Consider the following 26,160-nt stretch of genomic DNA (forward strand, 5'->3'; position numbering starts at 1 on the left):
TACTTTAATATTTTGTAAATCTTATTTTGAAATACAAATGACAATTCAGCTGCAATGTGTATTAAGGAATATGGTTTAATTTCTATTTTATAGTTCGGATTGAGTTTTGGTGATTGGTTTTGACGGAATTTAAATTGGATTTTTTCGATAATTTGAAAAATGGCGTACCAATAATGTTAAATGTTTCGAATACTATGGAACAGTAAAATTTTTCAACATTGGTTTAGTTTTGATGAAATGAAGATTTGTTTGAAAAAATGGAAAAAACCCGACTTATTAATTTGAAAAAATTTTTTTAAAAAAAATCTTTGTATGCCAATTGAATCATTGTAATTACTATAATTTTTAGCAAAGCAGGAAAGTAAGCAAATTCATTGTTTTAAAAAGAAAGAATGTTAGAAAGATTTTCGAGGTAGTCAATAGCCACACACAACGAAAACTGTTGTAGAATTGCCAATAGTCTCTCAGACATTTCCCTTGTTTTGACTGTTACTCGTGGGTTTAGACTACCTGCGAGTGTTTGTGCTAATCTCATTTCTTGGAAACTTTGCTCCTTCTTCAAAGTTTCCAAAAATGAGTAGAAGTTCGGATGTGGTTTTCCAATTGTATGATTGAAGGAGTTATGCCACCCCTCAATGGCATTGTTTGTTTTGGCCTCTCCCTCTAAACAACTCGTGTAGCAGTTCCACCACTCCACATGGAATCGTGGCTTCCTCCTGCGACCCGATCTGCTTAGGTGTCCAATCCATGTGTCCTCAAAATAATTTAGAATGGGTGCCAATTTTTCCTCATTACTCGTATAATAAACAGATTCTATAATTGCAGTGTAGTACTCGTCCACACTTTCGGGAGGAACAAAACAAAGTGCAGTTAATTTTTTTAGTTCAAACTGTAATTTGCTATCCCGAGAATATTCTGCAACTAGGGATGTTTTTTGTAGTTTACGCCAAAATGCCTGCGAAAAATGGAAAAAACATCCCTGAATTTGGGTATCCGTGTACGTTTTGGTGATCACATTGATCATGCTCAATTCGAAATCGATTATTATTTTTCGAGGACTTGCAGATGTTTTGCTTTTAATCACTGATAAAAGTTCAGTGTATGTTGCAGAAGTCTTATCAGGTAGCAAACTATACACTAAGGGAATTACACTATTGTTAATCTTAGCATGTATAGTGTAAATTTGAGTGAAAGGATGGGGTGTACTTTTAAACGTCCCATCCATCATCCAAATTTCACTACTTTCTAACTTAGCAAGGTTACGGGGGGTACTAAAAATTAAAATACGTTTCTGAGGGTTTTCGTTGTCATGCAGAAGGAAAGGTTCATCAGAAAAAGAAATAGAAAGATCATGAGGAATTCTAATGTCAGAGAATGTATGTGGTGTAGACAATTGAATATTACTTGCCTGCTTTTGTCTCTGAATAATTCTTCTCAAATTGGGTATTATAGGCATGTTGCTAGCAACATGACTAGGGACATGCTGTGCAACCTCCCTTAAAATGGATCCTGTAGAATCATTGGAGGTGCTTGCAATAGCTTTCATCTCATTAATTGTCTCTCTGATTTCTACATCCATTGCAGAGGCAGAGTGGTTATGTTCTGTGGTTTTCACAACCAAATTATCAACAGTAACCGCTCTGCCACTGCAATGGGTAGTGTAGTATTGCACGCACCTCCAATGATTTCTAGTTAAACTTATTCTTTCCTTACTATATATGTATCCACCATGGTTTAACAGATTTTTGCCCTTCCTGGATTTAACGAAGTTGGCTGCTCCAAGGCTAGACATTATCTGAAAAAAGGAGAAAAGATAAAACATTTAGCTTGATATTTATTAATATTTGTAAACAAAACATAACATGTACTCAATCCTTTATTTTGCCTACTGATGCATCTTCATGGAGTAAGAATAGCACATTGTTATCCCTACACTATCCAACACTTACCCTACTGCTGCACCTTCCTGGAGTTAGAATAGTAAATTGATACCCCTACACTATCCAACACTTTCCCTACTGATGCACCTTCCTGGAGTTAGAATAGTAAATTAATACCCCTACACTATCCAACACTTTCACCACTGCAGCTCCTTCATGGAGTTAGAATATTAAATTAATACCCCTACACTATCCCACACTTTCCCTACTGCAGCACCTTCATGGAGTTAGAATAGTAAATTAATACACCTACACTATCCAACACTTACCCTACTGCTGCACCTTCCTGGAGTTAGAATAGTAAATTGATACCCCTACACTATCCTACACTTTCTCTTCTGATGCACCTTCCTGGAGTTAGAATAGTAAATTGTTACCCCTACACTATCCAACACTTACCCTACTGATGCACCTTTCTGGAGTTATAATCGTAAATTGATACCCCTACACTATCCAACACTTTCCCTACTGATGCACCTTCCTGGAGTTAGAATAGTAAATTGATACCCCTACACTATCCAACACTTTCCCTACTGATGCACCTTCCTGGAGTTAGAATAGTAAATTAATACCCCTACACCATCACACACTTTCCCTACTGATGCACCTTCCTGGAGTTAGAATAGTAAATTGTTACCCCTACACTATCCAACACTTACCCTACTGATGCACCTTCCTGGAGTTAGAATAGAAAATTGATACCCCTACACTATCCAACACTTTCCCTACTGATGCACCTTCCTGGAGTTAGAATAGTAAATTAATACCCCTACACTATCCAACACTTTCCCTACTGCAGCACCTTCCTGGAGTTAGAATAGTAAATTGATACCCCTACACTATCCCACACTTTCCCTACTGATGCACCTTCCTGGAGTTAGAATAGTAAATTGTTACTCCTACACTATCCAACACTTTCCCTACTGATGCACCTTCCTGGAGTTAGAATAGTAAATTGTTACTCCTACACTATCCAACACTTTCCCTACTGATGCACCTTCCTGGAGTTAGAATAGTAAATTGTTACTCCTACACTATCCAACACTTTCCCTACTGATGCACCTTCCTGGAGTTAGAATAGTAAATTGTTACTCCTACACTATCCAACACTTTCCCTACTGATGCACCTTCCTGGAGTTAGAATAGTAAATTGATACCCCTACACTATCCAACACTTTCCCTACTGATGCACCTTCCTGGAGTTAGATTAGTAAATTAATACCCCTACACCATCACACACTTTCCCTACTGATGCACCTTCCTGGAGTTAGAATAGTAAATTAATACACCTACACTATCCAACACTTACCCTACTGCTGCACCTTCCTGGAGTTAGAATAGAAAATTGATACCCCTACACTATCCCACACTTTCCCTACTGATGCACCTTCCTGGAGTAAGAATAGTAAATTGTTAATCCTACACTATCCAACACTTTCCCTACTGATGCACCTTCCTGGAGTTAGAATAGTAAATTGATACCCCTACACTATCCAACACTTTCCCTACTGATGCACCTTCCTGGAGTTAGAATAGTAAATTGATACCCCTACACTATCCAACACTTTCCCTACTGCAGCACCTTCCTGGAGTTATAATAGTAAATTGATACCCCTACACTATCCCACACTTTCCCTACTGCAGCACCTTCCTGGAGTTAGAATAGTAAATTGATACCCCTACACTGTCCCACACTTTCCCTACTGATGCACCTTCCTGGAGTTAGAATAGTAAATTGATACCCCTACACTATCCCACACTTTCCCTACTGATGCACCTTCCTGGAGTTAGAATAGTAAATTGTTACCCCTACACTATCCAACACATTCCCTACTGCAGCACCTTCCTGGAGATAGAATAGTAAATTGTTACCCCTACACTATCCAACACATTCCCTACTGATGCACCTTCCTGAAGTTAGAATAGTAAATTGATACCCCTACACTATCCAACACTTTCCCTACTGCAGCACCTTCCTGGAGTTAGAATAGTAAATTGATACCCCTACACTATCCCACACTTTCCCTACTGATGCACCTTCCTGAAGTTAGAATAGTAAATTGTTACCCCTACACTATCCAAAACTTTCCCTACTGATGCACCTTCCTGGAGTTAGAATAGTAAATTGTTACCCCTACACTATCCAAAACTTTCCCTACTGCAGCACCTTCCTGGAGTTAGAATAGTAAATTGTTACCCCTACACTATCCAACACTTTCCTTACTGATGCACCTTCCTGGAGTTAGAATAGTAAATTAATACACCTACACTATCCAACACTTACCCTACTGCTGCACCTTCCTGGAGTTAGAATAGTAAATTAATACCCCTACACTATCCAACACTTACGCTACTGTTGCACCCCCTGGAGTTAGAATAGTAAATTAATACCCCTACACTATCCAACACTTACCCAACTGCTGCACCTTCCAGATTTTGGAAAAGTAAATTGTTACCACTACAGCATGGTACATTTTAAAAGTTGTTGCAACTTACAATGTTTGTCTAAATTACCTTTTTTTCCGAATTGGTTTTCTGGCAGACTCCTGTTCAGTGGTATTGCTGAGTCGGTTTGTGTAGACACTTTTGAGGTGATTTGTTGGGGAATGGATAAATAAATGTCTGGAAAAGTGAAAAATGAATAAACTTTGAAAACAGAACGATGGTGATAAATGTGTTTAGTAAAATTATTCCACAAAAATTGCACATGTGATATAAGTTGCTGCACATAACTATTTCCGTAATGAAAAATACATTCTTTAGACATGAAATATAAATCTAAAATTTGAAAATGTAATCATAATTACATTGATTATTTCTTTGAAATTTAGCTATGTGATAGTTAGTCAAATATTTTGAAGGTAAAGAATCCGTGCTGTAAATAAATACCTTGTTTTTGAGAATTTGCTTTTGTGGATGAGGTGGTAGAGGATGTTTTTCTTTGTTGGCTCAAATTTTTAGTTGTGAGAAAAAAAATCTTTTCTGTTCTGGAAAAAAGGCGAAAAAAAGATAATTAACGGTGGGTAGAAATGTAGTACTTGAGTTTTTTTAAAATTAAACAGACATACAATATAACTAGTACTACATGATACTGTCCTAATTAAAACACATTACTGTAGTAGAAATATAGATATGTACCCCTACCCTACACAAAAATATCACTGATGGTGCTCTTTCCTACAGAAGAAATTGAATATTGTTTCTCAAAACTATCCATTAGTTTTCAAATTAGGTACGATACAGGAGGAATAATTGCAAAAGAAAGGATTTCTAATGTATCGTTATAATAAAATGGGAAAGAAAACATACCTTTTCTAGTAGGTATTTTGTTATCGTGCCTTTATACTGATGTTTGCTGGAGGTTAAAAGGTTTTTGTGAAAAGATGTTCACTGTTGGAGAAAAAAAAAAAAAAAAAAATGTTCCTTTGTCAACGTTGGTTATAAAAAGACAATTTTGATTTTTATGCGGTGTGATTGAGTATTAGAAAAAAACACCATTGGCATACATGACTTTATGAAATTTTAATAAATAAATTTTACAAGTAAAACCATGCCACAAAAATAACATTTACCTAAACAATTGAGTTTGTAAGTCGTTTACGTGGTGGGGATGTCCAAATAGGTTCAGCTGCTGTGCAATGTAAAAATCTTCCGATTTTCTGGTTGAGGAAAATAAATTACTTGTTTTAAATTTGAGTTTTATTTTATTGATAATATATTGCAAACAGTTCATTTCTTAAGTTTTTATTATTAAGTGAAAAAATATTTTTTGTGGTTTAAGAAAATATATTTTTCTAAAAACTATCGTTTACATATATATTAATAACTTACTAGTACTTGCTCTGTTGTGAATTCCGTGCTCTCTCTGAGGAGGTCGCAGTGCAGGTGACAGAGGGTCAGCTTATTACGTCTGCTCTCTCTGCTAGTTGATAATCAACTGAGTGCAAAATGGTGTCTCACTTGTATTTATAAGTTTTACTGTGTGTCACTATTAATTTTTTTAAAAACTGCGTTCGTTGTGTTTTTTTTAATGCTTTGTTTTACTGTGGAAAATGATATTTTAAAAATGCTTTTAAAGAAATTTTGTTTTCATTCATTTGCCCCGTTTTGGCATCCATTTTGGAACATGTCTTTTGGTATTGTTTACATAGAAACTGTGGTAGGACAAGTTTTATAAGTGAGATGGTTAAAATGGCGCCTGTGTGTATGTGTGTTATGTTTTCGTTACTTTACTTAGTTTGCGATCTTTTCATGTTAAAAATGTGTATGTACTGTAATTTATTTTTTCATTATTATTTAAAAACTTACAAATGTCTTAAAACGGATTTTTATGGGGAATTTTGAGCATTGATTTTAATACTCGAGTATTAATTTTAATACCCGAGTATTAATTTGTTACTGCATTTTGGTCGATTTACGTACAGTTCTTCTCCACGTTTTAATACACTTCCCCACCCTAAAACCCCTAATTTCCCTGCATCCCGTGCCAGATTTTATTGTACTTTTAATTTTAAAAAAAAAATCGCGTTGTAATGGTATGCGTTGTAATATACTTCGTTGTAACAGCACTTTTCAGTATTGTAATAGGTTTGGCGTTGTAACAGAATTCGTTGTAAAGTAATGCGTAGTAATAGAACTAGCGTTGTAAAAAATGCGTTGTAAAGGTATGCGTTGTAATAGCATGCGTTGTAACGTCATACATCCCCCAGAGCATGTTCAGCGGTGTGCTGCATGATTTCTTGGAGGCCATGTTGATTCACCTGGATGACTTCATCAAGTTCCCAACCCCTGAACAGATGACTGAGGTCAAGCGTGGATTCTATGCCCTGGGAGGGATGCCCCATGTCATTGGGTCCATAGATGGGACACATGTAGGTTTGGTACCACCACACGCACGGGAGGTGGCGTACCGCAATCGGAAGCACTACCACTCCATCAATGCCCTTGTGGTGTGTCTGTCCAATATGGTAATTTCACATGTCTGTGCTCGTTTCCCAGGATCAGCACACGATGCCTACATCATGAGGCGTAGCGGGATGCCTGATATGATGATGCAGCTGCGCAACGAACGGGCATGTGTTGTTGGTGGGTACAGTCTGTCTGTCCTGTATTCTGTATAGCCGACCAGCACGACCGCTACACCAGTTCTAACGATGTCCATGTGCTTCCCATGTAGGGGACGCTGGCTATCCCAACATGCCTTGGCTGCTGACACCTCTCCGCAACCCCATCACGCCGGCCCAGCTCCGCTATAACACCGCCCATGGCCGGACAAGGCGAGTGATAGAGAGGACGTTTGGCATGCTGAAGAGCCGATTCCGGTGCCTCCACAAGACCGGCGGTGCACTCCCTTATGCCCCGGCGAAGGTCTGCATGCTGTACAACATGGCAGTTGAAAGAGCTGTGCCACTCATCCTGAATCAACATGACGAGGACCATCCACCCGTGGAGGACGAAGGGCTTGGCAATGGGGCTAGTGATGTGGAGGATGTGGAGCCGCAAGAGGAAATCCGGACTCGGCTCATACGCGACTTCTTTGCTTAGTGGTGAGTACCAGGGTCTGAGTGTGCACGCATTGGTCCCCGTGTGGCATGCGTTGTGATGTGTGTCTCCACCTGCATGTATGGCACGTGGGTCAGAGGTGTGTGTGGGTGTGTCACTGGAGTGATGGTGGCAGTGATGGTAGTATTTCCCCAGTCATAATTGTGACCTAGCATGTTGTCATCCATACATGTGTCGATTAACTGCACATGCAAGTGGCTGTGCTTTTTGTGGCTGACTTCTTGTGTGTCTCTCTTCCCCAGGTACCTGCGCATGCCGTTTGCTGGTTGCATTGTTGTGGCACTGCTATTCCTCATGGACATGACATCGTGGGCTGACTCAGCGTTACAGGCACGGACACGTTTGGAAGTCTCCATGGGGTAAGGGATGCATCTGGGGTGTATTGGGTGTGGCAGTTGTTCACGATGTGTGCACACTGCCCCGGTCGGGGTTTGGTTCCTCTGCAGACATGTGGCATCCCCATGGGACACGACATGCAGCTGGGTACACCTGAATAGATGGGCTGCCTGGTTGTCAGTCATCAGTGATGGGATAGTGGATTGTGATGATGGCATCAATGTGTGTGACACTGCCCTCGGACACATATGGTTAACATTGTCTTGACATGGCGTGGGACTTCCACATCAGCGGATGTATGGTGTATGGCAGGCTCTCCGTGAGCAGCTGTGGGTGTTTAGCTGTTAGCCGACGCTTGTGTGCCAGTTCCCTGGCTATCACGCATTTGTGCTGCAGAAGGGGAGTGCCAGTGTTGGAGCCACATGTTACTCCACATGATGTGTTCATGTGTACTTCAAGTTGCCTCTGCAATACCAATAACATGACTAATAAAGGTGTCCCTATGCCTCCAAGGTGCCTCTTCTCAGTCAGTGCTGGTGTGTTGGCACGGTGCATCCTGCATGTCTGGCATGGTATTCCCTGATTGTGGCTATGTGTCAATGTGTCGAGTGGCAAGATGCAAGCTGTGTGTGTGTGCTGAGACTGTGTATTGGGCATGATGTCCATGACTGTGTGGGTATTGTGACATGTGCCATCCCCATGCATCCAACGTTGTCCATGACCCCATTCTCTGCATCCACCGGACTCAAGCTTGCAGGACATGGTTCTGCCACCTGTCTACACATACCTGGGTGCCCCCCAGGACACGGGCCAGGATCCCTGACCTCTGCGCATGACTGTTGCTGTACTCAATGTGTCTGTCAGCACGGTTGTTCGGCCACCCCCTCAGCTGGTTCTGACCATCACGGGTGTGTATGGTGCTCCATGTCTGTCTTGCCTAATAAACTGTGACCCATGTGTCCTGTGCCAGACTCAGGCCCCAGGGTGTGGATGGTTGAAGTGAACAGATGACTCAGGCATGTTTAGACTGTACAAGACACATGTTAGGTAATAATGCTACCAGCAGGCATCTACTCTTAATAGTGTGATTTATTATTGGGGGGGGGGGGACAAAGTAAGGGGCTTTCCGGGATTAGGGAATCCAAAGTTCAGTAGGGGAGTTGGTGTCCTTGCCATTGGAAATCCTCAGAGTCCATGCCACAGTCTTTGTCAACATTGGTCAGCCAGTGACCAGCAGGGCCATGTGGCAGAGAATGTCTCTTGATGCTGTGATGCTGTTGCTCCAGTGGGCCAGGTGCCAGGCCAGGTGTCCTGGGAGATGGTGATGTAGCAGCCACCCTCACGGTCCTTTCCGTGGACGACCCGGCTTCCTGCGGGGAACCTCAGCAGCAGGCCGTGACGACGTCTGGGATGCTCCGTCGGATGTTTCCTCCTCCTCCTCATGATCCCTCCCTGTGGGTGGTGATGTTCTCCGCCTTCTGGCACAGGGAGGGTCGGCCATGGTGTCGGCCATCCGACGGAGTTCAGCGTGAATCCCCTGGGACGCCGTCACTTGCTCAGCCTGTCTGTCCTCCATCCTCCGTTGGTGTAGCTGTAGACAGGCTATTAGCTCCGCATGTTGCTGGGCCTGCTGGACCTTGATCCCCTCGAGGACGGACACAACCTGGGCCATGCCCGTGGTGTCCTGCCGGTATGAGTCCAGGATGTTACGGACATGGGAAAATACCGGATCCCCAGCCAACTGGTCAGGCTCGCGCCTCCGCCGTCCTCCACTCCCACCACCCCTGCCCACTTGCGTCTGGCCTGCACTTGTGGGAACATCGGGTCTCCGGGACCCCTGAGGGGTGGCATTGGCGTTGTCGCCTGCCTCCTCCTGGGTGCCCGGGACACCGTGTCCCTCCTGGCGAGCCTGGCTGCATTGTGGTGTTGGGGCAGGGATCCTGGGTGTCTCCTGGGATGTGGCAGGAGTGGGGGTGGTGGTTGGCACGGTTGTACCTGACGCAGGTGCTGCAGGTGGTTGGACACCAGAGGGGCCAGGTCGGTCGGGGTTGTCCGCAGAGTGGTGAGAGTGGTCGCTGCCGGTGGGATCGGTCTCCTGCAGATCCGGGTCCTGTGAGTGTTCCCCCCCAGTGTTGGGGGGTGCAGCACGACGTTGACCTGTGTGTGAGAGAGAAAATGTTAATTTTGATCCATGCAACATCCATGTTTCATCCGTTACAAAGTTGGCACATTTCCTCTTGGAATTAGGATCTGTCTTGCATTCCACTCACAGTGCACTTGTGCATGGGTGTGTCCCTTGGCCACCAATTTGGCCCCTTTAACTATGTGTGGCACAGTCTTACTTGCTGCATCAAGTGTGACTGCAGTCAGCAGTGGAGTGTGCATGTGTGGCGAGCCATGCATTTGCGCCTTCCTTGTAGCACTGTACATGTGCACATGGAGTGGATCCACACACTTATATGATGCAGGTGGCTGTCCTTGTGCTCGTGTACAGGTTGTGACATGGCCCTGCGTTTTGCCATGATGAAGAGGGGGGGTTCTGGCACTGGCCACCCTTGTCTACATGCACGCAGTCCACCTGCTGACGAGCAGACATTCCCACACACCAAAGGACTGATTTGCTCTCCCTGTGTCTCCCTCCTTCTCTGTCCCCCTCTCCCTCCCTCTCTGTCCCCCTCTCCCTCCCTCTGTGTGTCAGCCTCCTCCCTCTGTCCATCTTCCTGTGTCTCCCTCCCTCTCTGTCCCCCTCTCCCTCCCTCTCTGTCCCCCTCTCCCTCCCTCTGTGTGTCAGCCTCCTCCCTCTGTCCGTCTCCCTCCCTCTCAGTCCCCCTCTCCCTCCCTCTGTGTCCCCCTCTCCCTCCCTCCGTGTGTCACCCTCTGTCACCTTGGCCCAGCTTCCTGGGCACACACTGTTAGCAGATCTTTGAGTGGCCCTTGGCCTGTTGATGTGAGTTTGTTTCTGATCTCCAGGCACCCATTTTGTCTGCTGTGTGTCTGTGCGCTGCTGCTGTGGTGGTGTGTGCTGCCACTCTTTCACAATGTTGGCTGTTCATTAGCTGCTGTCATGTGCAAAACAGTGCCTTCACCCCCATGTGTTGATGCAAGGCGTCCGCCATTTGCTGGCAAGTCATTCCTGTGTTGGGACACAGTGTTTGTCTGGCTGTGACCTAGGCCATATGGGCAGAGGGCATTGTTGTCTGCTTTGGAGTCGCACTATGTGATTCTTGGTGCCCAGCCTCCCGCCATCCGGGTTACCGTGTCATGTGTTGTTGTCTTCTGTGGCCTGTGACTTGACATTGTCCAGCTGGGTGCATGGGGCATGGTGGCAGCAGTGGCATGTGCCTGCTCATGGAGTGTGGTTGAGTCATGCGATGGCTTGTGGTGGTTGCGTGCCTGTTATTAATTTTGGTTGTGGTTGCAGTTCCCCCCATGTGAGGTGCGTTGTTTGTGTACTCACCCGGGTCTCGGAGTCCTTCTACTCCTTCAACTGCCTCCACCGGCAGTATGGCCATCACCCTCTCCTCCCAGGGATGGTACTGTACGGCTCTGCGGGAGGGCCCTCCTCCGGTGGCGTTGGCCTGGTCGTGTTCCTCCTGCCTCTTGGCTCTGACCCTCCTCCGCAGATCGTACCACCTGTTCTGGCAATCCTGCTTGGTCCTCCTGGTGTCCGCAGCAGCATTCACAGCATCGACGATGGTCTGCCACATGGCTGTTTTGGCTGCCTGGCTGGTGCTTCTGACCAATGTTCCAAAGATCTGTGGCTCGACTCTGAGGATTTGATCAACAAGGACCTCCAACTCTCGGTGACTGAACTTTGGATTCTTGGTAGTGGGCATGGTGAGGGATGTGGGTGGGGATGGTGTGGGTGTGGGGGGTGTGTGGATGTTGGGGGGGGGTGTGGATGGTTGTGTGTGTGTGTGAATGTGATGAGAGGGTGTTTGTGAGGGTGGTCGTGTGAAGGTGTGCAAGTGTAAGATGTGGTGTTGCTTGTAGTCTGGTTCTGTGGTGTCTGGCAGCAGTGAGTCTGTTGCAAAAGCTCATGGTTTGTGTGTGTGGGCCCTTTTCATTGGTCCATGGGTGGGTGTGGCAGTGTTTGAATTTTGGGTGGGTGTGTTATAAGGAGTGGTGGTGTATTGGGCCTCTGTTTGTTTTTGACAGTTGCAGGTCAGTGATTGTGTTCTTTTAGTGGTTGTTGGCCATGTTTAGTGGCTGTGTGCCTTTCGAATGGTGTATTCTTGTGTTGTTTTGTCCTTGTTGTGTACGTGCGTTTTGAGCGTGTGTACGGTGTGTACATGGGCCATTTGGTTGTACGATTATGTCCTTGTGTGTGGCTTTGTACGACTCGTACATGCGGTTGTGATGTTGGGGCATGGGGTGCGCTCCGTACTTAGGAGGTTGTGTTGGGGGTGCGCCAGGAACGTACTGGGGTGTAGGTACACGGGGGTATGACACGTACTGGGGTGGGGGTGGGGCTCGAACGTACTGGGGTGTAGGTACACGGGGGGTACGACACGTACTGGGGTGGGGTACGACTGGAACGTACTGGGGTGTACATAGACGGTGGTACGACACGTACTGGGGTGGGGGGGTGTACATTGACGGTGGTACGACATGTACAGGGGTGGGGGGGTGTACATTGACGGTGGTACGACACGTACTGGGGTGGGGGTACGACTGGAACGTACTGGGGTGTAGGTACACGGTGGTACGACACGTACTGTGGTGGGGGTACGACTGGAACGTACTGGGGTGTGGGTAGACGGGGCTATGACACGTACTGGGGTGGGGGTGTGGCTCGAACGTACTGGGGTGTAGGTACACGGGGGGTACGACACGTACAGGGGTGGGGGGTGTACATTGACGGTGGTACGACACGTACTGGGGTGGGGGTACGACTGGAACGTACTGGGGTGTACATAGACGGTGGTACGACACGTACAGGGGTGGGGGGGTGTACATTGACGGTGGTACGACACGTACAGGGGTGGGGGGGTGTACATTGACGGTGGTACGACACGTACTGGGGTGGGGGTACGACTGGAACGTACTGGGGTGTACATAGACGGTGGTACGACACGTACAGGGGTGGGGGGGTGTACATTGACGGTGGTACGACACGTACAGGGGTGGGGGGGTGTACATTGACGGTGGTACGACACGTACAGGGGTGGGGGGTGTACATTGACGGTGGTACGACACGTACTGGGGTGGGGGTACGACTGGAACGTACTGGGGTGTACATAGACGGTGGTACGACACGTACAGGGGTGGGGGGGTGTACATTGTCGGTGGTACGACACGTACAGGGGTGGGGGGTGTACATTGACGGTGGTACGACACGTACAGGGGTGGGGGGTGTACATTGACGGTGGTACGACACGTACTGGGGTGGGGGTACGACTGGAACGTACTGGGGTGTACATAGACGGTGGTACGACACGTACAGGGGTGGGGGGGTGTACATTGACGGTGGTACGACACGTACAGGGGTGGGGGGGTGTACATTGACGGTGGTACGACACGTACTGGGGTGGGGGTACGACTGGAACGTACTGGGGTGTAGGTACACGGTGGTACGACACGTACTGTGGTGGGGGTACGACTGGAACGTACTGGGGTGTGGGTAGACGGGGCTATGACACGTACTGGGGTGGGGGTGTGGCTCGAACGTACTGGGGTGTAGGTACACGGGGGGTACGACACGTACTGGGGTGGGGGTACGACTGGAACGTACTGGGGTGTGGGTAGACGGGGCTATGACACGTACTGGGGTGGGGGTGTGGCTCGAACGTACTGGGGTGTAGGTACACGGGGGGTACGACACGTACTGGGGTGGGGGTACGACTGGAACGTACTGGGGTGTAGGTAGACGGGGCTATGACACGTACTGGGGTGGGGGTGTGGCTCGAACGTACTGGGGTGTAGGTACACGGGGGGTACGACACGTACTGGGGTGGGGGTGCGACTGGAACGTACTGGGGTGTACATAGACGGTGGTACGACACGTACAGGGGTGGGGGGGTGTACATTGACGGTGGTACGACACGTACTGGGGTGGGGGTACGACTGGAACGTACTGGGGTGTACCTAGACGGGTGGGGGTATACATATACGGGGGGTACGTGTCGGACGTACGGGGGCTGGGGGGAGTGTTGGGCGCGTATGCGGGCACATGTCTCCATGGTTGCTATAGGTGTTCGGTGCGGACGGTGTTTTTTCCATACGGTTGTACGCTCGGACGCACGGGATGGATCGTGATTCCTCAGTCGGACTTGGATTTTTACGTTTGTAAGGTAAATCGTCCGAGGACGTGTCGGACACATTTTCCGACCCGAGGACGTGTGGGGAATGATTCCCAGTGCGGTTCGTATGGACTTTTTACCATGCGAATCGTGATTGCCAGTTCGTACGGCACTTGTACGATTCGTACGGTAAAAAGACCCGATACGAGTCGCACGGGGGAATTTTTTACCGGATCGTGATCGGCACCAAAGTGTGTAAGATTTACTCTGCTTTTCCCGACACGCCACCCCTAGCGGAAGAACCTGGTGACTTAGCAGGAGCTGAAGCCGATTTAGATCTGCTACTTCACTTCACCACTCCTCCATCGGAGGATCTTGTCAAAATCTGCAGATCCGTCAGATCTGGCTCCCCACGCGATCCTGCTTCCCCAAAAAGGTTGAGTGACAGCCTAGAGACACTGGAACCCTACATCAGGCATTTGCTAGATGTCTCCTTCTGTTCCAGTTCTATACCTGAGGACTGGAAACAGGCTGTGGTGCTTCCCCTCCGTAAGAAGCCTAATATTGGCTTCGACAAGCTGGATAACTTACGCCCCATCTCTCTCCTGCCTTATTTTTCGAAGGTAGCAGAGAAGGTGGTAAATAAGCAGCTAATGAAATATGTGGAGGACAGTAACCTCCTTCATTCGACTCAATTCGGGTTTCGGCCACGCCATTCCACGGAGTCCGCCCTTCTTAGGGCTTCCGAAACCCTCAGGCAGGGCGCCGACGAGGATCAAACCATGGCTCTCATCCTTTTAGATCTTAGCGCGGCGTTCGACACTGTGGCACATTCCATCTTGCTACAGTGTCTGAGCAAAGGTGGGGTGAGAGGGGCAGCGTTGAAATGGATTTATTCATTTCTTGTAGGCCGAGGCTTCCAAGTGAGGCAGGGTGACTATTACTCTGAGCGAATTGCTCTGGACCAGGGGGTGCCGCAGGGCTCGTCCCTGAGCCCAACACTTTTTAATCTCTATGTAGCCCCGATTGCCTCCTTGGTAGAGAGCTACGGCCTCCGAATGGTATCCTATGCCGACGACACGCAGCTGGTGATCTCCCTGTCGCGCGCACCCGATCTTTCGGCGGACACCTTCAGAGCTTGTATTCAAGATCTAGCTGCCTGGATGTCCGCAAATTGCCTTAAGCTTAACGGAAATAAGACCGAGGTGCTTGTCGTAGGGGGAGACCGATCGGCGTGGACGTCGGCATGGTGGCCTCCATGCCTGGGTCCAACACCAATCCCGTGCCTGAAAGCGAAGAACTTGGGCATCTGGTTCGATTCTGACCTGACCTTTGGCCCTCAGATCAACCGGGTGGTCGGATCATGCTTTGGGACCCTCAAAAGTCTCAGGAAGTCACTGAAGTTTCTACCGGTAAAGGCCCGTCAAACCCTTGTGCATGCATTAGTCACCTCAAAGATGGATTATGGCAACCTCCTCTATTTAGGGACTCTGAAGAAGAATTTGAGCCGTTTACAGGTCCTACAGAATGCCGCTGCCAGGCTAGTACTTAGACTACCCAGAAGAGCCGCATCTTCGGTGGCCCTTCGGTCCTTGCACTGGCTCCCGATCAGAAGTAGGGTTGATTTCAAAGCACTCTGCATGTGCCATCGGATCATCAACGGGAGGTCTCCTCTCCCTTTGAAAGGACTGCTGACGCCTTATGAACCGTCCCGCTCCCTCAGATCTTCTGGCTCAGGACGCCTTGTTGTCCCCAAGGTATCTAGAGCACGGATGGGCGGAAGATCCTTTAGGTACCTTGCAGCCGTCAGATGGAACACATTACCCTTATTACTACGTCTTGAACCATCTGAACTAATCTTTAGAGCCAAGCTTAAAACTGCACTATTCGAACAGTAAAGTATCCACTTCTGTAGGTTCCAGTTAGCAGTCGCTCCTTAGCGCGGGGACACGCCGCTGTGCGTCACCAAGCGCTTTACAAAACTCCCTAAATAGAAATAGAAATATATATATATATATTCACTGAAAAAACCATAGGTTTCAGGGGTGTTATAGTTAGCTGGACTTTTCACTTGTACAAAACCATTGAAATTCCCCCGTTATAGTTAGTTCAGCTAACTATAACTCGCACGCCCGCAATGCACTGCTGATGACGTCACATATTACATCACTCATGACATGGTCAGTGACATCACTCATGACATCACTGATGACATCTCAAATGACATCACTGATGACATCACTGATGACATCATCCAGTGAATGTGTGTTATTCTGAAAATTAAATATGTTTTATATATGTATATCTCAAGGTAGATGGAAGAATAAATGGGTATATAAGTGTCTAAATGGATGATTTGTTTTTGAAAAATTGATTGTGTAACTGACTGATTAAGTGTATCATAGTGAATACATGGCTTAGTGAGTAATGTTTAAATATGTAAATATCTGTATCAGTCTCTCACTTTGTGTATAAGTGGCTGCACGGGTTGGTGAGTAGCTACATGGGTGTCTATATAGGTTATTAGTTGGTTTTTTGAGTATCAGTCTGAGTGTCTGCATGGTTCGGTGGGGGGTATTACGTAGTGCATAGGTGCATGAATGAGTGACTCACTGTTTGTATGTGTTGAACACAGTATGTGTGCAGGACTGTATGGGTGGATGAGTGTGTGTATGGGTGTGTTAGTGAGTGAATGACTGTCTCAATAGTGTCTTTATGAGTAACTACATATGTTTTAAACTAGTATATGTGACCATTGGTGTATATATGTGAGTATATGTGAGAGTGAGAGATTGAAAGAGTTCCTGTATGAATAAGTATGTGTTTCTATAAGTGATTGTTTAAAAGACTAAGTATGTGTAAGTTTCCGTAGAAGTAAGTGTGGTGGTGTGTGTATAACTGTATATGCAAGTAAATGTATGTTTGATTCTTTATTAGCATGAGTGACTATGTGTGTGAGTAACTCTATGGATGAGTGGCATTGTGTAACAGGATGTATAGGTGTATGAGTACATATGATGAGTGAGTACATGTATGAGTGACTGTATTGGACTGTTGGTGAATGAGTGGATGTGTATGTGGATCTTAGAATTACTGAAGAGGTTGTTGTAACTGGTATTGGTATGTCCATTGTTTTGAAAATTTTAGTCTCTATTTTTGAATGTGTGTATCAAAGGTTATATTAGGGAGAGAGGAGGTCTGCCACTCTATCACAAGGATGATGTCATCAGTGATGTCATCAGTGATGTCATTTGAGATGTCATCAGTGATGTCATGAGTGATGTCACTGACCATGTCATGAGTGATGTAATATGTGACGTCATCAGCAGTGCATTGCGGGCGTGCGAGTTATAGTTAGCTGAACTAACTATAACGGGGGAATTTCAATGGTTTTGTACAAGTGAAAAGTCCAGCTAACTATAACACCCCTGAAACCTATGGTTTTTTCAGTGAATTTCTGAGGTTTTTTAAATGCTAATTCCTAACTATAACGTGCCTGAAACCTATGGTTTTTTCTGTTAATTTCAAAGGTTTTTTAAATGCTAATTTCTAACTATGCCTACAGAGATAGGACATGTGAAGAAAGAAGAAAAAATGCACAGAAAGAAACAAAAGAAGTGCAGAAAGAAGCAACAGAAGTCCTCAAATACGAAGATAAGTGCAGGAAGAAGGATAACGTGCAGAAAGAACAAAAAGAAGAGCAGAAAGAAGCCTTGTTGCAAAATCATCCTGTACCCTCAACTTTTTCTGACGGATACTGGTGGTAACTGAGTCTGACTAACCAGTCTTAGAGCCAGTGCTATGTTCAAAGACACTTAGAATACAGTGAAAACACCTACATACACTAGGGAACATTATGCGTTGGGGTCCCCCTGTGATTAGCCTTACCTCCTCTATAAGCCCCTAGTATATAATAGGGCATGGGGATTAAAACTACCTCTTAAAACAGGCCACAGGGCGTTTTTGCACACGTTAACTCAGGCCCCGTCCCCTCCTTTCACCATTGTGTAAACACGCCCTGTGTCCGTTTTTAGTTGGGAGATTAAGTTCATTTGAGTCCTGAGGGTCCCTAGGGTCCAACTAGCCCACTAGGTACCTCCAGTAAGTGCCACAGAGCTGCGTTGCAGAGAGGTGTAAAACGTGGCACGGCCTGGACCACCTCTCTGCAATGCAGCTCAGTGGCGCTTACTGGAAGCACTTGGTGGGCTAGTTAGCCCCCAGGGGCCCTCAGTATTGAAGGGAAATTATATCCCCAATTTAAAACGTGCCATAGTGCGTGTTTGCACACGTCACCTCAGGCCCCGTCCCCTCCCTTCACCACTGTGTAAACGCGCCCTGTGGCTGTTCTAAGTTGAGAGATTAAGTCCCCTTGAATCCTAAGGGTCCCTAGGGTCACACTAGACCACTAGGTACCTCCAGTAAGCGCCACAGAGCTGCGTTGCAGAGAGGTGTAAAAAGGGGCTTGGCCTCAGAACACCTGTCTGCAGCGCAGCTCCCTGGCGCATACTGGAGATGCCTGTTGGGGGCGCGTTTGCAGAGTGCTGCATGGAGGGGGCATGGCCTCCGGGACGATGCCAGTCTTTTATTTATTTTATTTTTTTAAGAAGGGGGGCTGTGTGGTTCCCCTTCTTATTCTAATTTATTGGCCCTGATGACCCCATCCCCCAGGGCCTGTCTCCTAATTATATTTTTTTGACCCCAATCCCCAGGGCCGGCCACTGTTTTTTATTATTTTTAAAAAATATATATTTATAGACACACCTAGGACATGCTGGACAAACCGTACGTACCTATCACCATGACGATTTGCGTGATATTCATTAAAAGGCGACTATGCATGCAATTAATCCACGTGGAATGTATTTACACCACTAGTGAAGCTCTGACATGTCTGATGCTCTACCGTGCCTAATCCCGGTAGACACCCTTGTCGTTTATTTATACAAACATGGGTAGCTATTGACGGGCACATTTAATACACATGCACACTAAGCCATTCAAAGGGGATTCGACAAAAATTCGACCAAAACAATGCAAGAACCCCCCCTCACAGTTAATAAAACACACATCCACTGCCGGATGTGTAATACTTTTTATTTTACTCTCTGGAAAGGGGACGAACATCACTTGCGAGTCACAGCGCGCTCCTGACAGAGCCCAATGCTGTGTTACACCCACCATTGCCTGCCGAGTGCCACACACCTCTGTATTGTATTCCACTAGCTAGTGCATATGCTATGACACTCTCTAGCCCATGTGCACTGTAACACCACCCCGTGAAAATGTCATGCCACACTTGTCTTCGCACGGGTTATATTGCCCTATCTAACGTGCCTTCCTCGATGCCTATGTTATAACGCACAGTGCTATGCCATACATATTACAATTTGGGATCCATATCTTTGTCACAGTGCATATGCAACGTTACACTCCCCAGCACATATTTTATATTACAACTTTAGAGACTAGTTAGGTTACACAACACTGCCCTGTGCATATTACACTCCAAGGCGCATATCGCATAGCACGCGCTAGTGCCTGTGCTATCTCGCGCTCTCCAATGAATCTGTCATTGCGCACAATGTATTGCATATTATATTTCACGCCTGGTTCATCTTATATCACACTTTTTGGTGCATAGTTTATACCATACACTATATCTAGTTTTCATTTTCAATCGTGCTCTCAGGACTATGTTCTATATAACACTGTGTTCACCTACCCTTTTCACGGGCATTACATTTTGCGATAGGGGGTGGAGGGTCAGGGGGTGTTTTTGCCAAGTGAGCCCGGAGTCACAGTCACTAACGTCTTCTTCTTCCTGAATAAAAGTGAGATTATGCTGCATACTTGTTCATATTTTAAGTAGTTTGCACAGACAAAATGTTTTAAAAACAATAAAGTTTCTAATACCCGCCTTCTCTGAACAGTTAGCTTGCTGCCCATCCCCCTCCTCCCTATCCTCTGTTGTGTGAATCCATGGACTAGCCTCCTCCCTCCTGCCATGCATGGTCTGATGTGCTGCCACTGCCCTCAATTTAGTATGATGTACCAGTCCACTCCTCCTGCCCTCCATTGCCCAATTCTATGCCCCATCATTGACCTCCTGCTTAAACTCTGTGCTTAGCTTGCTGCCCCTATTCTCCTTCCCCCTGCCCTCCGATGTCTTTGTGCATGCCCCTGCTCCATCCTTTTTGCCCACCATGTCCCATGGACCTGCCACTCCTATCTACTCTGAGTGTTCTGTTGAGCTGCCACTCCCCTCCCACCTGCCTAGCATTGTCAGATGACTGTAACCTGTCCCTGCCACCTCCACCCTGCCTGTCCACATGCCATGCCTCTATCCTCTTCCTCCTGTCCTACATGGTCCATTGTACTGCCACACCCTTCTGCCCTCCCTGTCTGTTGTGCTGCAACTGCTCCTCCTGCCTGCCCCGTGTGGTCTGTTGTGAGGCCCCTTCCCCTGAACTTTCTTGTCTGTGCACAGGTCCTGACCCTCCCTTCTATCCTCCATCGTCCTTTGTGCATGCCCCTGCACCCTCCTTCTTGCCCATCATAGCCATTGTGCTGCCACTAACACTCCCACTTGCCATGCATGGTCTTCTGTGCTGCCATGGCCCCTCCCACCTTCCCTGTGTGGTCAGTTAGCTGCCCCTGACCCCCTCCCACCTTCCCTCCATGGTCTGTGTGTATGCCATCACAGTCTCACTGTTGCTCTTCATGTTGTGTCTTGCTTCTAGTGCCCATCCTGCCTGACCTCCATGGCTATCTTGCTGCTCCTGCCCTGCCCCCTTGCCCCCAGCCCTCTGTTTACATGTGCAGACCCCTACTCCCTCCCTCCTGGCTTGTCTGTTCCATTGTAATGCCCCTGATCCGTCCCTCCTGCCCTTTATGGTCTGTTATGCTGCAGCCTTCTCTCCTGTCTGTCCATTATGGTCAGCTAGCTACCATTGCCTCTTGCCCCTCTGTTCTCTGTTGTCCATGTGCATGGTCCTGTCCCCTCCCTCTTGCTTTCTATGGATTGTTGTGCTGCACTCCCGTCCTGCATGCCCTGTGTGGTGTATTGTGCTGCTGCAAACCCTGATGCCTGCCCTGCAGGGTCAGTTTGGTGCACCTGTCCATGTCTCTCCTGTCCTCTGTTATCCAAGTCCATGTCCCTATCCCATTTCCTTCCATGATCCAATGTACCATACTTGCGAACATTTTGAACTTGGTAAGAGGGAGATTTTGAAAAAAAACTGGGGTATTGATTTTCCCCTTTGAGTTACATTGAAAAAGAGGATATTGTAGACAGGAGACAGATCAAATAAAGCCCATTTGAGCTTAAAAACATTGGACGTTTCCTGGCTGTATCGGGTCTGTTGGCATGTATGGTTGTACTACCATTGCCTCTTCCTTCTGCCCACAATGGTCTATTACATTGCCACAGCCTTGAAGGAGGGTAGATTTTGTATCACAGGGGGCCCCTGGCCCGTTCTGTCCACACCTGAAGTATGAGACCCTTGTCCTTGCCCTGCCAGCCGCATTTGTAGGCCGTATTAAATTGACCAGCGGGTCCTGTGTTGCTATATAATTATCCCGAGACATCCTTACCACTCAGCCAGCATAAAACCCCTGTGTAGGCCCTTCTGTTCAATATGTAGGCCTCTTTGTTAAATTGACCATAGCTCTGCAATTTTAGTGTATAGCAGTCTGAAGGCAGGTCTGCGAGGCCTTCTGCTCCAAACTAGTAGCCCCCACCCTACCCGAGTGCTCCGTGCTCGGTATCAAAGTTCAACATCCCCCTGAAGCTGTCGACATACAGTAGGCTGCCTCCTGGACTGGTACTTGCTTCCTGGGCAGGTTTCCCGCTTTTAAGGAAGTGGCAACCGCAGAGCGTCAAGTTAGGAGAACTGAGGAGATTTTATACATGAATATATTGAATTCCTGTACAATACCCATTATTTTCTGCTTGCTCTATGGAACTTACGATAAGCGATTGGCCTGAGAGACTGACCTTTTCACCCAGTCCATTGTCAGCATTAAGTGGGTAAATGACGAAATGTCTGGTAAAATCTGCAGACGAAGCTTTTGGGTAGCATACGTAGGTAGATGTAGCGTGCAAAGGAGCCCACAAAATGATATAAAAAGGGAGCACCCACAGATATCGACGGACAACCTCGCCGTCTGTATGTAGGTTAACAGGCTGTGCAGGTTTTCCCCAAGAACTGGGAGCTCTTGTCTTCCTTTGCTTAAAATGTCTTGCTCTGCTTTGCTTGAAGTATCTTATTCTATTTTACCTATATGAAATGTCATGTTATGTTTAACCATTGTTCTCTTTACTTTTGCATTTAAAAGATGTTGTATTGTAATTGCAGGAATGCTTGCTCTAAGAGTAAATGTGAGTGTCCCTAGGTAACATTTTCCTTGGTGTAACTTGTTTCTCATGATGCATTTATAGATGTGTTTTCTCTCTCTCTCTGTCAGTCCATTAATTGAGATACAGAGAATATCATGACAGCTGTATGATTATCTGGATTCTGTATTTTGTACTTTATGTCTCTATTCTGCGGTTTCTTTGAAGTTGCATCTTCTCATTAAACTGCCATTGTATTCTGCCTCCAATTCCATGTCTCATATGTCTGTTTTCTTCATTTTTGGAGCAAGCGTTCCTAGGCACCCCGGCTCAAATTAAGGTGCCCCTTTTGTCCCTGACTCACTCTCCTGCTCAGTTCTGTGGTGGCTCCCGGGGCTCTGGGGACCGCCCCTAGCTTCCTTGACCCGTAATAGATCTTCCCTCCAACAGCCTCTCTTGCAAGTCCTGTATTGTTGGTTTGTTGCCCCTGCCCCCCTTTCCACTGCCCTCCATAGTCTGTTGTGCTTCCACGGCCCTTCCTGCCTGCTCAGTGTGGTTAAATTGTTGCCTTTGCACCCTCCTACCTGCCTTCAATTTTCAGAGTCCGTGCCCCTGGCCTCTGCCTCTTAACAGTATCCTAATGAACAACTAGATTGCTAACATTCTATATTTATTACAAAAGTGTGGAACGCCTGACATCATCTTAATGTAATCAAAACTGTAATACCTAGAGCATTCCTTTAGAAATTACATATATGAGAGGGTCTTATTGGCTTCAAAATTATGGTTAGTGCTCTAAAAGACTAAAATAAGGACATATTTTCTGAGTTTTCAAATAGCGACAAAGCACTTTTAAATTATTTGTTATCTTTATGTTTTTTTATCTAGTTGACAACTTGATTAAATGTTGCACATAGGGGAGAGGATGTGGTGTTACTTCCAGAACTGCAGACTTTGCAACTGGGGAACCAGGTTGAAGTTTCTGCTTCAGCTCGACATTCTGTGATTCTGGTCAAATCACTTAGTCTCCCCATGTCTACAACCAAAATGAATTTGTTCTTGTGTGATGTAACCAATGCTCATGTAAAGCACTCCAATACCTGACAAGTCTGCACTATATAACACTGCAAAAACACAAAATAATAAGTGTTTTGCACACTTCTGTCATTGGGCTATATTTGGGCTATATCTGGGTGATTTTGGGCTACATTTGGGCTCTTTTGTCTCCGGTGGCCATCTTGGGAGATTTATTTGTTATGAAGTTTCCTAATTTCCTCATGTACTGCAGTCTCCTCAGTAGGAAATACTTTCAGTTTTTTACTTTGATTCCATCATGAAGGTATTCAGATATGTCACACATTTGCCATAAATTCTGACTGTTAGCACTCTAGTTGCTCATTAGATCACTGTAGTAAAACTACTGTTCACCATGGAAGTCTGCTCCTGGTATTAAAAGTGCATGTTTCAGTCTGCATGTCAGAATTTTTTAATGAAATAGAAGAGGATTTGAGAAGTCACTCAAAATGTGCCCTCATTTTCTTTCTTCAGCATTAATCATAATTTCTATGGCAAAATGAACCCCCTCATTGTGTTCCTTTTTAAATTAAATGTTTTAAGTGTTACCAGTTTATTCCAATCAAGATGGCTTCAGGTGTGCCATACTTTTGTCATAATGAAGACAGTAAGTGCTCTAGTTGTTTTTAAGAACATTCTTGGACATTCTGTCATTGGGCTATACTTGGGCTACATCTGGGTGATATTTGGGCTACATTTGGGTTCTTTTGTCTCTGGTGGCCATCTTGGGAGACTTATTTGTTATGAAGTTTCCTAATTTCCTCATTTACTGCAGTCTCCTCAGTAGGAAATACTTTCAGTTTTTTACTTTGATTCCATCAAGAAGGCATTCAAATGTGTCACACATTTGCCATAAAATCAGAATGTTAGCACTCTTTTTGCTCATTAGATCACTGTAGTAAAGCTACTGCTCACCAGGGAAAACTGCTGCTGGTATTGAAAGTGCATGTTTCAGTCTGCATGTCAGAATTTTTGAATGAAATAGAAGAGGATTTGAGAAGTCACTCAAAATGTGCCCTAATTTTTCTTTCTGCAGCACTAATCATACTTTTTATGGAAAAATGAACCCCCTCATTTTGTTCCTTTTTAAATTAAATGTTTTAAGAGTTACCACTTTAATCCAAGCAAGATGGCTTCAGGTGTGCCATACATTTATCATAAGTAGGACGGTTAGCGCTCTAGTAGTTCTTTGGAACACTCTGGAAAGCTGCAGTAGAACACAAAGGAATCAACTGACAGTCTCTGCCCTTGTTGGATGTACATGTTTTACTGAGAATGTCAGGCTTCATTCTCACATGACTGAGAAAGATAATGTGAATTTACAGAAAATAAGCTCTCAGTTTAGCTTATAGATCACCTTCCAAACCTCTGTGGTAAAAGCATGAGAAAATATTTTTCTCTCAATCATGATATCCCAGCAGAAGGCTTTTTCACATGGTGAAATCACCTTAGAACATACCACAATTCCTAAAATGAGTATGGTACCATCAACAAATGATTTATAATGTAACTAAAGTCTTAAAACCTTCTATTAACTGCAATGCTTTTTAATGAGGTGCTATCATGTATATTGGTCCCAAGATGGCTGCCAACACTTCTTGGATGAAGTGCTGACAGCCAATCAGATCTCAGGATGAGATGTGTGGTTAGGCTCCGCCCACATATATATATTGATTTAAATGCTATTTTCTCAGGAACTACTGAACAGATTTACACCAGACCTACAAAAGGCACTTCCTTGACCTGAGGACTACCTCTCTGCCAAATTTCAAGTAACTCTGTTCAGCCGTTCGGGCTGTAGCTGTGTCTAAATGTCCTATGGAAAAATGCATGGGAAAAACGCGTTTTGGGACCCCCCTTTTTTCTCAGCCCCCGCTTGACGAATCCCCCCGAGACTTTCAGGGTAGGAGCGGAGCGTAGCGCCCCACCTATTTTGAAAATTTCGCGAGGATTCATCGACCGGCGCCAAAGTTATTCCAAATAGAATGTTGCGGATTTCCTATGGAAACAGGGTCCTAACTATAACTATCTACTGGCGACCGCCAGTAGATAATATATATATATATATATTCACTCCAAACAATCTCACGTATCTTTGAGAAATACTCGGACTCCCAAGTTGAATGCAAAGAATGTATTTACAAGTGCAGAACGACGCGTTTCGCCATTACGGCTTGTTCACGTACAAGCCGTAATGGCGAAACGCGTCGTTCTGCACTTGTAAATAAATTCTTTGCATTCAACTTGGGAGTCCGAGTATTTCTCAAAGATACGTGAGATTGTTTGGAGTGAATAACTTTGGAAATCCGGTTTCCAAACTCGGACCGCCGGCGACAGACCGCTATCTTTAAACCGGAATTGGTGGAATATATATATATATATATATATATTCACTGAAAAAACCATAGGTTTCACACATGTTATAGTTAGCTGGACATTTTACTGATAAAAAACCAATGAAATTCCCCCGTTATAGTTACTGTAGGCAACTATAACTCACGCGACCGCAATCCTCTGCTGATGCTAATACTGTATTTAGACACTTATTTGCCCATATCTTCTTCCATTAAATTTTAGCTATACATATATTACAAATATTTTTTTTTCATAAAGACACATATGTCATCAGCAGAGGATTACGGTCGCGTGAGTTATAGTTGCCTACAGTAAC

The 26,160-nt window shown here is 45.7% G+C and overlaps 1 long non-coding RNA gene across 1 annotated transcript; it reads right to left on the reverse strand.

Annotated features, from left to right (window-relative positions):
• Positions 1–319: 319 nt before the first annotated feature.
• On the reverse strand, positions 320–5,322 carry LOC146785733 (uncharacterized). The gene is made up of 4 exons (XR_014970468.1): positions 5,250–5,322; positions 4,830–4,927; positions 4,455–4,562; positions 320–1,795 (listed from the first exon to the last, which is right to left on the reverse strand). It is a non-coding gene; the product is annotated as an uncharacterized LOC146785733 (long non-coding RNA).
• Between the last annotated feature and the right edge of the window lie 20,838 nt (positions 5,323–26,160).

The sequence above is a fragment of the Triturus cristatus genome, chromosome 11, assembly GCF_964204655.1.
Source record: "Triturus cristatus chromosome 11, aTriCri1.1, whole genome shotgun sequence".
NCBI lineage: Eukaryota > Metazoa > Chordata > Amphibia > Caudata > Salamandridae > Triturus > Triturus cristatus.